The sequence below is a fragment of the Triticum aestivum genome, chromosome 6A (genome assembly GCF_018294505.1).
Source record: "Triticum aestivum cultivar Chinese Spring chromosome 6A, IWGSC CS RefSeq v2.1, whole genome shotgun sequence".
Taxonomy (NCBI): Eukaryota; Viridiplantae; Streptophyta; class Magnoliopsida; order Poales; family Poaceae; genus Triticum; species Triticum aestivum.
Genome location: NC_057809.1, coordinates 8,631,792 through 8,645,822, shown reverse-complemented (window position 1 = coordinate 8,645,822; position 14,031 = coordinate 8,631,792). Strand labels below are relative to the sequence as shown.

The window sequence follows — 14,031 nt, the reverse complement described above, 5'->3', positions numbered from 1 at the left end:
CTACCAATGAGGCTGCTTCAACATGTCCCCTTCTCGTAGCCACAGCTGTGTCCTGCAAAACACATTGAGTTATCAATTCCTATTTTCATGACATTACCCGATAGAAGGAAGAGAGTACCAAGATTTGATCAACAATTTTATACAACATATGGGAATCTAGTTAAACCCCAAATACTCCCATGAATCCTAAGAAACAACACATAGATTCTAGCATGACATATTAGTTTTATTTGAAGACGCAAGGTATCAAACATCTAGCACCAAGAGAGATTTAGTACAATTCCCACCTAACCAGTAGGCAAATACCAAGCTAGTGTGCAGGTGTACAAATAATAACGCACCCCCCACCAGAGCTGTGGCCGACGGTGTTTCCCTTTTGGGCCTTCTTGATGGTGTGCTCCTCTATGCGGAGCACCGACATAGAAGTGCACCATGTCATGTAGTTCTTCTGCACAACACTCCAAAGCTTTGGGTTTTTGTATATGGCAGGCAGGTATGCCTCCCCATTCCCATATTTGAGTTTATTTCAGAGTCCCAAAAATTTCTGATGGAACAAATCCCGCGATTCTTCTATGTTCTTCAATATACATTACTTATAAGCCTGCAAAAGGTGGGCAGTCAAATCGCTTATTTTATAAATGGGGCAACAGGAAAGAACTAACACTTCTGCAACAGCCATGACGTAATACTGAAGATACCTGAGATTCTTATGGACTTCTAATAAGGCAAGTCATTCCAAACACGACAATCTTTTTAGGTGATAAACTCTTTCGGCAACCACCCTCCTCTACATATCGTACGACATCAGTTATTCATTCTAGTAGTAGAGAGCAGTGGCGATTCTACTAGGGGGGCTTCAGTAGGCTGAAGCCTACCCTCCAAAATTCCTATTTCAACTAAATATACTACTTGCCAATTATACCGAGGTGTTTTACATCCAATAGTTGCAATGCATTGCTAATTAGACCTAGGAACTTGCTTTGAGCCTACCCTTCATTTCCGTGCTAGATTCGCCACTAGTAGAGAGGACCATCGTATTTAAGCTGGGTATATGCCTTCTTTACAAAAACCATATTCATTCCTAAATAAGAAAGCCATATTCCAAATATTTATATTAGGAATTTCTAAATAAATAGTAAATGGTTGACAAGGTAATCACATACATGCATTAAAGAAACAAATTAGTTAACATAAAAGTACTACCGCAAAATGCATGTACGAGTAAAACTGGGTGCCAGCAAGACAATGTTAACATAGAGTTGCTGTACATACTTTATGATCAATTTTTTTATTAGCATGCCCATCTTGTGCAAAGTATGCCATTAATCAGGTTCCCCAAGAAGGCCCAATGTCGTAACCCATTGGTGCGTAGAAGGCAAACTCTGGATCAATCACTTGAGCGAAATCTGTGGTCACCATGATGAAACCAGTATGGAAATCTCCATGAATCAGAGCCTTGGCTCTCTCAATAAACCTGCAGTCCAAACTTCACATAAGAAACACAACATATGCATCACCAACCAATCTGCACAAATTCAGAGCTAGCTGATTACATTTACTTCAATTCAGCAATTTCCATTTCAGCCCATCATCCTCTCGAACCGCTTCAGCGTCAAGAAGAGGCGAATCCATCAACTTTATTTAGAAGCCATGTATGGATCTGAGAATACAACCTGCTCCGTGAGCCAGCACATCTCCACGTTCTCACAGTACCGAGCAACTGCAATTCAATCACAGCAAAACAAGTAGTTTGGTGATTGCAGTCTATTTTGAAACTAAATTCAGATTTAACTCATGAGCATTGTTCAGTACAAAAGCATAAATATGTTAGGTACCATATAGGATGTAGAGGAAATCAAAAGGAAGAAAAATAATTTCCTTTCGGCAAGATGTGTGTAAACAGCCTATAAATCAAAGCTATCCTATCTATTTATTATATTATTAAAGCGATAGAAAACGAACGGTAATGATTTGTCGTTTGAGAGTTAAGATATTTGTATGGCCATGATTCATTAACATATGTGATAGTATTATTTGGTACATACAAAACACAAGGTAAAAAAGTAACCTGAAAGACCAATGTACGTCCCGTGCGTGATCAAGAGTTCAAGACGGACACATCCTGCAGCTCAAAAAAATAAAATAAAGGACCGAGACAGACAGGGTACGGACTAAAGCAAACCGTAAGGACTCACCTGATGTGCAATTAAAAAAGGAGTATCCTGTCATGTGTCCATTGTAATCCAAACAGGATCCCACTAAAAAATAGAATTCAAACACGATAAATCAAGCAGTAAAAAAGGCCCTGTACGGGGGCCACCCCACCGTTCCATTACAAAAACAAGCACTAAAAATTCACCGTTGGCGAATCCAATATTGAGAACACTCATCAGTATTTGAAGACTCAAGTATTCAAGCCAACCCACAGAACATCAGTATGGTACTTTTATCCGCTGGTCAAAACCATCGGACCAACTCACATCAACATGAATAGAACGGAGGCCAGTGAGAGCCTGCATCGGTTGACTAATGTCCAGGATAGTGACAGAGAAAAGTGGCACTAGGAGGAACTAAAGGTTGTATACATGTTTTTAAAAGGTAAGACACGACATCGCTGTATCAACCAAGGATCACTCGAGTCATGCTCATGTGCCATAAGCAGAAGTAAGAATATTGCACAAATAAATTATTGTGTTTGTCACAAAAAAAACTGTTGCGGCCATATCAAGAAGCAATAAATTATATCATTATCAAATAAGTCACTTTGGTTGTCCACTGAAAAAATAAGTGGGATTAATTTCAGTTTCGCAAACAAAAGCTGAATAGAACATGGACATGAGATGACACGACAAACTATGAAAAGATTGCCTGGGATAATATTGATTGATGTTTGAATTTTAAATTATAACAATCCGACAAAAAAATGCAAATTCCTTTTCATAGAACATTATTTTATAAAGCATCTAAAGTACAACCAGCGCCAAGGCAAGTAGTATAAAATACATTATTCCCATACGAGTCATCAACTTTTTCAGCGAAAAATCTTACAAAATATTGGTTGGATCAATAAAAAGTAAATTGATACAAAAATAAATGGTTATGCAAGCTAGGCTGCTGACCTCGGTCAAACAAGCCAGTACATTCATCTATATTTAGGCTAATACTTATGTTTGTTGACTGCGCGAACGACCACCCAAATATATTCACCATGAGCTGATTGGGCTGTATCCTACAGGCACATGGAAAAATGCACATAAACATAACATGTGTCCTACGCTATTGTTCAAACATGAAGATTTGTGGTATAATTAGCATCTGCACTCCATATAAATATGGTAGATATGAATCTGATTGTTCATAATTATAACCCAGTAACGAGTCATATCAATTGTAACCCAGAAATCTGATTGTTCACAAGATCTTTGGATATGGCACTCTTTTTTCGGCATGACTGGTTCTCACAATGATATCAACATGCTTCAATGTTATCCGGTGTTCGCAAGGCTTGCAGAAGGCCACTGCCTAGAGGTCAACTTTAAGATCATTGGCCACCAGTACAACAAGGATACTACCTAGCTGATGGTATTTATCCTCAGTGGTCAACTCTTATGAAGGCAATATCCAATCCGGAAGGAGAGAAGAAACAAAGATTTGCCCTATAACAAGAGAGTGCTAGGGAGGACATGGAGCGTGCTCTTGATGTGCTTATCGTTCTACACGCTGCACTGACATGGAGCACCGAGAAGCTTTGGGGGTGATGACTACTTGTGTGATGATGCACAACACAATCGTGGAGGATGAACGTGATAAGAACATGTACGACCAAGGGTTTGAATTTTAGGTAGAAAATATTGTGCCTAAGAACCAAGAATCGGCAACATTTGAACAGTTCACGAGTTTCATCATGAAATGCGTGATTAGCAAAGTCATATACAATCAAAAATGACTTGGTCGAGCACATGTGAAATCACATTGGCAAACAATAATGTATCGATTCCATTTCATTGGATGTATTTGAGACAATTCAAATTTGATTGTAAACTTTATGATTTTTATTCGGTTGTGAAACTATTTATTATTATGATACCATGTGATTTATTATGTTATAAACTATATGCAGTGTTTCTTTTTAGTTAAATAAATTGTCTACATTTGGCCGCCGGCCGGCCGGGCGGACCCAATGCCTCGGCCGCGTTGGGCGCACTGGCACCAGATCCACATAAAAGGCCGAACGCCATTTTAGCCCCACCCAAACAAACAAAATTCGATCAAAACAGATGTCCGTTTGGGATGACGAGTTGGAGTTGGACTTACCATGTGTACGCACCTTTTTATTGATTTTGTGATGTCTGTTATATATGTGAGCTCATCTTTTGCAGACAGGAATGTGTCCAAGGCATCGACGAGACGTGAATGGCTAGATGGTCGAGCAAAGCTATGATGTCGACTTTCACCGACGTCACGTCCGTCCCGTTGCGTCACCCTTTTGTTCTGGATTACGACGTGATGAATTTCTTTCGAACGGACGACAAGACACATAATAGGCTACACAATAGGACACGACCACACTGGCCCTCAGGGTGGGGCATGCCCTTGGCGTGTGACACATTGGGCGTGCTTCTTTGAGGTGCTCCGGTCCCTAAAGCAGCTTCTCGCCGAGATGCAGGACGCCCTTCGCCACCGTGACGCCGCGCGCCGCTGCTCCGACCACAATCTCTCCGGCCCTGCCTCCACATTGCGCACCTTCTCGCACCGTTCTTCCTCCCCTTCCGGCAAGGCCGCGCTAGCTGAGGCCGTCGAGTACGTGACGTGCTCTGCGGCTGCTGCATCTGCCGCCATCTTTGCGGCGCTTGCCTCCTCTTCCTCCTCCTCTGCACTGCGAGAATTGACCTCTACGACTGCTGCATCTCCCTTGAAGGCCATGGAGCGGCTGGGGAGCCTGGAGGAGTGCGTCGTGGCGGCGGCGGACAGCTATGAGCAAGTGCACCGCACGCTCTTGAATGCGAGGGCGTTGCTGCTCAACATACTCACTGCAAATTAATCTGTTTCCACTGATCTTAACTTCTATTATCACTTGGTGTATGTTTAGCATAAAAAAGTTAAAAGTCTGTTTCGCCCTAATTTGAAACAGCAAAACAAGAGGTTCGTTACAAAGGTGCAAATTAGGAAGAAAAATCCATGGAGAAACAGTGGCATCCTCACTAAAGTTGTAGCTCATTTTCTTTAGGGTTTTTTTCGAGAATGACGGGGGAAATCCCCACCGGTTGTTATATTACTCGAAGGATTCGGCTGTCATACAATGTTTTCATGGAAATGATAAAACAACAAGGTAAGACACACAACAAAGTCGGGAGGAGAGGAGAGAAAAAACTGTCTATGCTAAGCAAAAGCAAGGAGCAAGGTGCAGATGATCATCAGCTGCCCGCGCCCATGGTCACAAAAACGCCTACACCAGATAAGAAGGTCGTCGGACGCCTTCTGAAGAACAGCGCTCGCAGGAGAGAACAAACAGCCTGTCCCTCCAACACGAGCTGGAGACAGGCCCGGAGGGGCAGCCTCACTAACAGAGCGTAGGGAGTCCAAGATCTCGGCAGCACGCGTACATGTGATGAAAAGGTGGTCGGTGGTCTCGTTGCCGCCGGAGGACTCGCATGGCGGGGTGGGGAGCACCTCTTGACGTTGAGGTTCACCCGCATGCTCAGGCGACCAATGGTGAGAAGATGCGCGAACACGTTGATCTTTGAGGGGAGGCGGGAGGCCCAAATCTCGGAGGAGGTGCGGTCAGTGCAGCTCTGTAAAGAGAGCACTCGGTACACCACACGCAAGGAGAACCGTGTATCTGGGCCCCAGGCCATGATCCGGCGATCGGGTCCGGGGGAGAGGTGGACGGAGTGGAGCATCTCATGCACCGGCTCCAGTTCCCGCGCGTTCACAGCGGACAGCTGCAGCGGACATTGGCGTGGCATTCGGCCCATGTCACAAATGTATTCACAGGATACCTTTATTCCGATTAATAAAAGGTACCGGAAGACATATCTTTGTACAAACGAATAAATCAGAGAACCAGATGAACGATCACCTCTTTCAGCGCATCCGTCAACTTGACGACTTCAAATCATCCATTTGTATTTCAGATAAAAGGATATACTATCGTTACTTACTTAGTATGTTGTCATGATGCCACTCTAAATTTGCAATATTTGACAGCCCTAGTCTGACTATGTCTTACGGATCAGAAAGCATTCAATCTTCTCCAATGGTTTCCTCGTTGTTGGCTTGTTGCAACGATGTACTTCATGGCCTGCGTCCTGGGAAGCGGTTGGCGGAACGTGGCTGCTGCACGAGGAGGCCTCCCATTTGTTGTTTATTCCCTCATCTAGGACCAAGGAGGCATCGTCAAGGCTCCCGCCTCTTCCGGGGTTCATGCTGCCTTTCTGAACTTGAAAGATTAGAAAACTAGCCTGCATTTGACCGCAAAGTTATCTGATAAGATTTAGTATTATCATCATCATCATCATCATCATCAGTTTTATGTTAGGAAATCCCACCCCATACCGCCCAGCTTTCTCTTAGACGGCACCACAGTGTGGCGTCCCAACCACTAGTCATTTGCATGTGGCAATATATTTGTGGCCTCATATGTGGAGGTCAGAACCATCGGTTGCTAGTAGCCTAGTACAGATTGATCTCAACAATGCTAACTTTCACCGACTCATGTTAGTTGCACTGCGTCATCTTTTGTTTTTTTATTAAAACGTGTGCCATGCCAAAATGAGGCCAATTTCTATCAGGGCAGACTGATGATGAGACACATGGTAGGCTAGGCAATCAGGCATTTTGGCAATAAATCGGCATCCGTTGCTCTTCTCTCCGGCAAATGTAGGCGGCGGAGCGACGACAACTCTTTGCTCGGAGTGGTAGCGTCCCTGGCAGTAAAGATTTCGGCCCGATGTTGGAGCCTTGTGGAAGATGGACCGGATTGCAATCTACACCTCCTGTCCAAGGACTTTTTTGTAAATTTTCTAGACTAGGTTGTAATTTAATTTTATCCAGAGGTCTTCAACTGACTTGTACTAAAATGCAAAATGAATGAGAAGGTATGGGTCCTTCCAGACCCATCTTCCTTTCAAAAAAATGCCAACTTTCGCCGAACTCGCATTAGTTGTGCCATGTCATGTTTTGTTTTTGATTGAGACGTGTGCCCTGCCAAAACGTTGCCAATTTCTTTCAGGGCAGGTTCATGATGAGACACGTGGTAGGCTACACAATCAGGCAGTTTGGCAACAAATCGGCATCTGTTGCTCTTCTCTCCGGCAAGTGTAGGCGGCGGAGTGATGGTGAACTCTTTGCCCAGAGTGGTAGCGTCCATGGTAGTAAAGATTTCGGCCCGATTTTGGAGCCTTCTAGAAGATGGACCGGATTGCAATCTACAGCTTCTGTCCAAGGACTTTTTTGTAAAGTTTTTGTACTAGGTTGTAATTTAGTTTTATCCAGAGGTCCTCAAATCAGCTGTACTAAAATGCAAAATGAATGAAAGGTTCTGGTCCTTCTAAACCCGTCTTCTGTTCAAAAGAAAAAAAAACAACTTTCGCGAGCGTCATGTTAGTTGTGCCGCATCATGTTCTGTTTTTGATTGAGACGTGTGCCATGCCAAAACGTGGCCCATTTCTTTCAGGGCAGGTTTATGATGAGACATGTGGTAGGCTAGGCAATCAGGCATTTTGGCAATAAATCGGCGTCCGTTGCTCTTCTCTCCGGCAAATGTAGGCGGCGGAGCGACGGTGAACTCTTTGCCCAGAGTGGTAGTGTCCCTAAGATTTCAGCCCGTTATTGGAGCCTTCTAGAAGATGGACCGGATTGCAATCTACAGCTTCTATCCACGGAATTTTCCGTAAAGTTTCTGGACTAGGTTGTAGTTTAGTTTTATCCAGAGGTCCTCAACTCAGGTGTACTGAAATGCAAAAATTAATGAAAGGTTCTGGTTACTTCCAGATCCATCTTCTGTTCAAAAACAGATACCAACTTTTGCCGACGTCGCGTTAGTTATGCCGTGTCATGTGTTCTGTTTTTGATTGAGATGTGCGCCACACTACAAAGTTGCCAAATTTCTTTGAGGAAAGGCGGATGACGAGACACGTGGTAGGCTACGATAATTAGACACGAGGACACTAGGGGCCCATGGTTATCCACTCGTTTTTATTTATTTATTGAGATAAGTTTGCTCACTCGTGTAGGAGCACGTTGGCTCCGGAGAGTCGTCGTGTCCTATAAAAGACATCTTCCGCCCAACAGAAGGCAGCAAGCCCAAGCCCAAGCTCAACTCTAACAACCTGATGTTCTATAGAACCTGACATTAGTTGTTTTGCTTCAGCTCATTCACATAGGACATGTCCTGTAGTTTCCCTCCTTTCCAATATCAATTTTCAGGGCTATATACTTCACGCTGTAAGATGTTATTGAGCGGCGCTTGTGCGCCTTTCTCTGTTCAAAAAAAAAAAACTCTAACAACAGTAGCAAGCAAGTCCACATCCACATACGCTGGCAACATCTTCACTTCACTAGCAAATGGGGTTCCGCCAACGGCTCGCGGCTCTGACCACCGCCCGCGCCCGCTCCACCAGCCTTCACCGCTGCTCCGACCCGGCCATCGTCGCCCTCCACAACTCCGCCAACGCCATACTCGAGTGGACCAAGGCACCGGCACAGGCATCGTGCACCGTGTGGATTGGTGCCGCAGCTTCGACCGCACTTTCTCCAACCTTGCCTTCAATTTGCGTGGCTTCTCACTCCGTGCTTCCTTCCCCACCGCGGCCACGGCTGGTCCCGGTGAGGTCTCGCTCGCTAGGGCCGTCGAGCACGCCACGTGCGCGGTAGCTGCTGCGTCCGCCGCCATCTTAGCCGGGCTCGCCATCTCCTCGTCTTCCTCTACCCTGAAAGCATCGACCTCCACGATGGCTGCGTCTCCCGCAAAGGCCATGGAGCGGCTACGGAGCCTGGAGGAGTGTGTCGTGGCGGGCGAGGATGGATGCGAGAAGGTGCACCGCGCGCTCGTGAACGCGAGGGTGGCGCTGCTCAACCTACTCAGTGGAGAGTAACCTTCTTCCATTGATCTTAGCTTTTATGTACAATAGCAGCACTGCACTTCAGTTAGCTACGGAGAGTGATTAGAATATACTAGATCACACTGTGTACTGATCCTGGATGTCGATTTGCACAGGTGCAAGTTAGGAAGAAAAATCCGTGGAGAAACAATAGTATCTTCACTAAAGTTGTACTAGCTCATTTTCTTAAGTTTGTCACAAATGTATTCACTGGATACGTTTATTCCCTTAATTAAAGGTACATGAAGACATATATTTGTACAAACGTATAGCAAATAAGAGAACCAGATGAACATCACCTCCTTTAACATATCCTTTACGTCTCGGTTGATTTGTAAGGGTGATGTGGCCTTCGTCTCGGTTGATTTCGATGAGGAGGAGGAGGAAGAAAGCGCGCAGGAGACGTGGAAGCTCATGAGCCTGTACAGATCGCAAAGACGGCCTAGTGCAAAAACCCTATCAAAACACTTTGAGAAGATTTGGCAACTCAGAACGGGGGTCGAGTTTCAGCCGATCAGGAACAATTTCTACACCGTTACTCTCTTCTCCGAGGGTGATTACAAGTTCGTCGCAAGAGGGGGGCCTTGGATCTATGATGGTGACGCGCTGCTAGTTGCTCCGTTTGACAATGAGGCTAGGCCATCGGAGACTCAGCTGGACGCAATTCCTGTTTGGGTGAGGGTCTTTGATATCCCGTGGAAAAAGCAGACGCGGGCATATGGTAATGCAGTAGGAGGTGCACTAGGGGAAGTGCTGGAGGTGGATGCTGCGGAGAACGGCCACGACACTAATGAGTTCTTGCGTATCCGCATCAAGCTGCCCTATAATAGACGACTGCAGAAAGAGATAACGCTGGAATATAAGGCCAAGGGGGTGATCAAGCGTAGTACTTTCAAGCTCAAGTATGAAAGGGTGCCTCACTTCTGTTTCCACTGTGGCTTTATGGGCCATGACAAAGATGCGTGCGAGAAGAGGAGAATAGGGATGGCCACCAAAGGATATGATTCCACTCTCCGCTGCTCCCCGTTTAAGAAGTTTGAGCAGAGGCCGGCGTACACCCCATCGCCGGGTCAACCTAGAGCCCGCCGGGCGATGGACTTCTCCCTGGGAAGTGCGGGATCGGCATCGCAGTACTCGGCGCGATCAGAGACGAGCAGGAGCCAGCAACAACAACAACAACAACAACAACAACAACAACAACAACAACAACAACAACAACAACAACAACAACAACAACAACAACAACAACAACAACAACAACAACAACAACAACAACAACCCGAGATCCCTCCCAGAGTAGATGTGCATGATGGTTTTGAGAACACTGAAGGTGTGGGTGCGATGGAGGCGGATGAGCTACTTGCAAAACATGTTGAAGGGCTGAGGTTGAGGCTTGAGAACGAAAGGCCAGAGTGTAGCAAGGTTCAACATATGAAGAAGCAGTTTGAAGCTAATTCAGCGGCCGGGACAGGGGTTACGCCAAAGCAACACCGGAAGAAGCCGGCCGGGGGGCAAAAAAAGGTGGCGGCGGTCAAGAAGAGTGGGACGATGGTGCGGAGAGATACTCAACTAGGAAGGGACGATATGATACCGGCGTTGCATGATCTGGACAATCTGGAGGTGTCCTTCGGCAGTGTTTGGGAGTCGATGGACTTTAATGATTCCCTGTTGGGCAAGAGACATATGGAAAGCCTGAGGGGCCGTCACTTGATAGCACATGATGGCAATGCAGTAGTGCCTTTCGAGGAAATGTCAGAGGGAGGAGACCAAAAAAGAGGGAAGTTAGGGGTGCAGCACGTCGAGGATGAGGTTAGCAGTTTAGAGCGTGAGGAGGATCGGGAGGCAACCAGCCTTGGGGCCGCTGGTAAGCTGACGGGGCCAAGTGAGGCGCCCCGTCAGTCGCAATGAGTTTCTTATTCTGGAATTGTCGAGTGGCGGGGAACCCTCGTACAGTTCGTGACCTTCGGGCTCTTTGTCGAGCCCATTCCCCGAAGCTGGTATTTTTATGTGAAACTAGACAACCAAAACAGAAAATGGAGAGAGTACGTAACAGACTTGGACTGAAGGGTTTTAATAGTGTAAGTAGTCAGGGAAAGAGTGGTGGCTTAGCCTTGTATTGGGATGAATCTGTGTCGTCAACATTGAGGATATAAATGAAAGGTGGATTGATGTTCTCGTAAAACTTTCTGATGACGAACCGTTATGGCGGGTGACGTTTGTTTATGGAGAACCAAGGGTGGAAAACAGGCATTTCATGTGGGAGGGCTTATGCAGACTAAGAGGCAACTCAGATTTGCCATGGCTGGTGGCCGGGGATTTCAATGAGGCTATGTGAGACTTTGAACACTTGTCGTCGACTCCTCGCCCCCGAAACCAAATGGTCGCTTCAGGGAATGCTTAGAGGTCTGCCAGCTTGCAGACTTGGGATTTGCGGGCCACCCGTTCACATATGATAACAAACATGGTGGACGGGCCAACGTACAGGTGCGGCCGGACCGGGCGGTGGCGGATAGCCAATGGCGTGACCTATTCCCGGAGTGCGAAGTGGCGCACCTCACGTCCCCCTGCTCGGATCACTGCCCCATCATCCTAGATGTGCGCGGGAGACTCGGGTGCGCACCGAAAAGACGCGTAGATACGAAGTTATGTGGGAAAGAGAACCGGCACTGCCGGAGGTAGTCGAAGCGGCCTGGAAAGCAGCCGGTGCAGAGGGCCACAATATCAGCGCGGCCATCGGTATTTCTGCCCAACTTAAATTTTGTTGGAACCGTGTGCTATATAAGTTTGTTCAGTAGTAACTCCCCACTTCTGCTGCTGCGCATATGTTTGCCGTTTACATTCGCACCTTATAGTTTAATAAGACCTCCTGCTCCAACCGTTCCAGCTTGTCGAAATTCAGCACCTAAAGATGACAATGCTGCATTTTTTTTTTGTTAGCTGAGTTACATTTTTCTTTATGTTCTGATGTACTCCCAAGTTATACTAAATCAGAGGGAGTATGTTGTAATAGTGATTTACAGTTAACCCTTGTTTTGACCTCTTGCTAGCATAGCTTTTTCTTTTGTGTCACTAGCACTCATGCGCGATTAGGTAACTCAAAAAGTGGTAAAAAAGGGAAAATGTGGTTACTGCTGATGGGGTCGGCGAGGAGATCCCCCTTGTAACTGATGTCGCGGCATGGTTGATGAGCCATGATGTGGCGCTTGCAGAATGCATTAAGAATGGTGTTTAGCTTTCTTTCTGCTATACTATAATGTATCTCTGAGCTTTTTTGGAAGTGGTTCAGTCAGTGCCTATATCGCTGATGCTGTAACAGGAGAGGTATAGTTTCTTTTTATTTGTTTTGCCTGAACCCTGATTTTATTTATTTATTTATTGCATTAGATTTCGACTCTTGTAGTTTTGATTTCAATGACGAAATCCACACAGGACAGCTCTCGTATTTTTTGCATGTATTTATATTCTGTTATGTTCAGAAATAAAGACCCCCAGGTTTGATGACGAACACACAAGAATCCAGTGTGGTATAGCAGATTGATGTCTAACAATTTTCTTTGACAATTTGTGGTATCAACAGGAACCATCTAGCAAAATTAAGGAAACATGAAGAGAATTTGTCCCTGTGCATCGGCCATGAGAAACTAAAAGTTGGAGGCAGAAACCACATGCAACCATTATTGTTGTCCTCATCGCGGTAATGGTACACCCTTGCCGCGCAGCTCGAAAATGTGTTTGGCCTGGCACGTCACTTGTTGCTCGTGCGTGTTCGGGATGCTCGCCTTGATGTCGGACATGATGTGGACCATGGTGATCATTGGAGCGCCGCGGCCTTCATTCACGGCGACCTCGCACATGAACAGCTTGGTGCGCGAGATGTCGTATAGGAACAGTTTGCGGTTGCGAGAGGGGCCATGGAGTTCGCCGTTGCAGAAGGCGATGTCCACAAGCTCCTCGTATGCTCCCGTGGTCCAGTAGACCTCCGGGTAGCCAACCCTGCAGAGTGCCTGAGGAAGGTCCGTCGTAGAAGACGACCTTCTTGATGGCACAATTATGGCGTCGTCGGTTCTCAGTGGGGCACACTCAACATCCCCATGCTTCGCGGAGAGCGCCGCCTGGATGGCAGGGAAGGGGTTCACGATCAGGAGCTGGTGCCGGTGGTCGTCGAACACCGGAACATGCATGTGGCAGTGATCCGGCCACCATCATGGGACCAAACAAGGGGTGTGTCGGGTGAATGTCACACTCCTAGATGAGTCTAGCAGCGTGATCACAGTTGTGGACACAAGACTGGAAGCAGAGGAAACAAAGCACATCAGGACAGATGAAACTGAAGCTGTTACAGCTTAGTACTTGGCGGGAAATGGTCTGGCGCCAGCAGAGGCAATCGTAGCAGCGAGGGACAAGTGAGTGTGGGATCAAGGCGGTCAGTGAGGGTAGCCGGCCCAGTTATAAGCCGAAGTGATGTACTATTGATTTAGAGAGGAAATTCTAAACTCCCTCTCCCTGTTCTTCTCCTTCCCCAAGTCTCCCTGTTCTTCTCTCCTACCCATGAAATTATAGATTTGTTGTCCCAATCATAGGTTAGGACGTTAGGTCATAACAAAATCATGTGATCTGTTAGGTCTCTTCGGGGGAGCAGCCACGGCTCCGCCGTTCAAACCAAGTGCACAATCACAGTTCATCGCAACAGGTCTCAGATCCATGGAAGAGAAGTTCCTCACCGAGATTAAGGAGAGAAAGGACATAAAAGTGGATCGAAAAAGATGTAATTGACTAGCTGAAATAACTTCTCGAGATCATCCCACTAATTAACCAGCCATCCAAATCCAACCAAGTAACCTCCATGACCAAAGTGCCACTTCGCGTTCTGTTGCCTCTCAATCCAGATCCAACATGCATGCAGAGAGACCAAAAGGCTATGCCAGAGCAG

General features: G+C 46.2%; 1 pseudogene; it reads right to left on the bottom strand.

Moving 5' to 3' along the window:
• LOC123129275 (methylthioribose kinase 1-like) lies at nt 1-1,727 on the bottom strand (annotated as a pseudogene).
• Nucleotides 1,728-14,031: the final 12,304 nt, after the last annotated feature.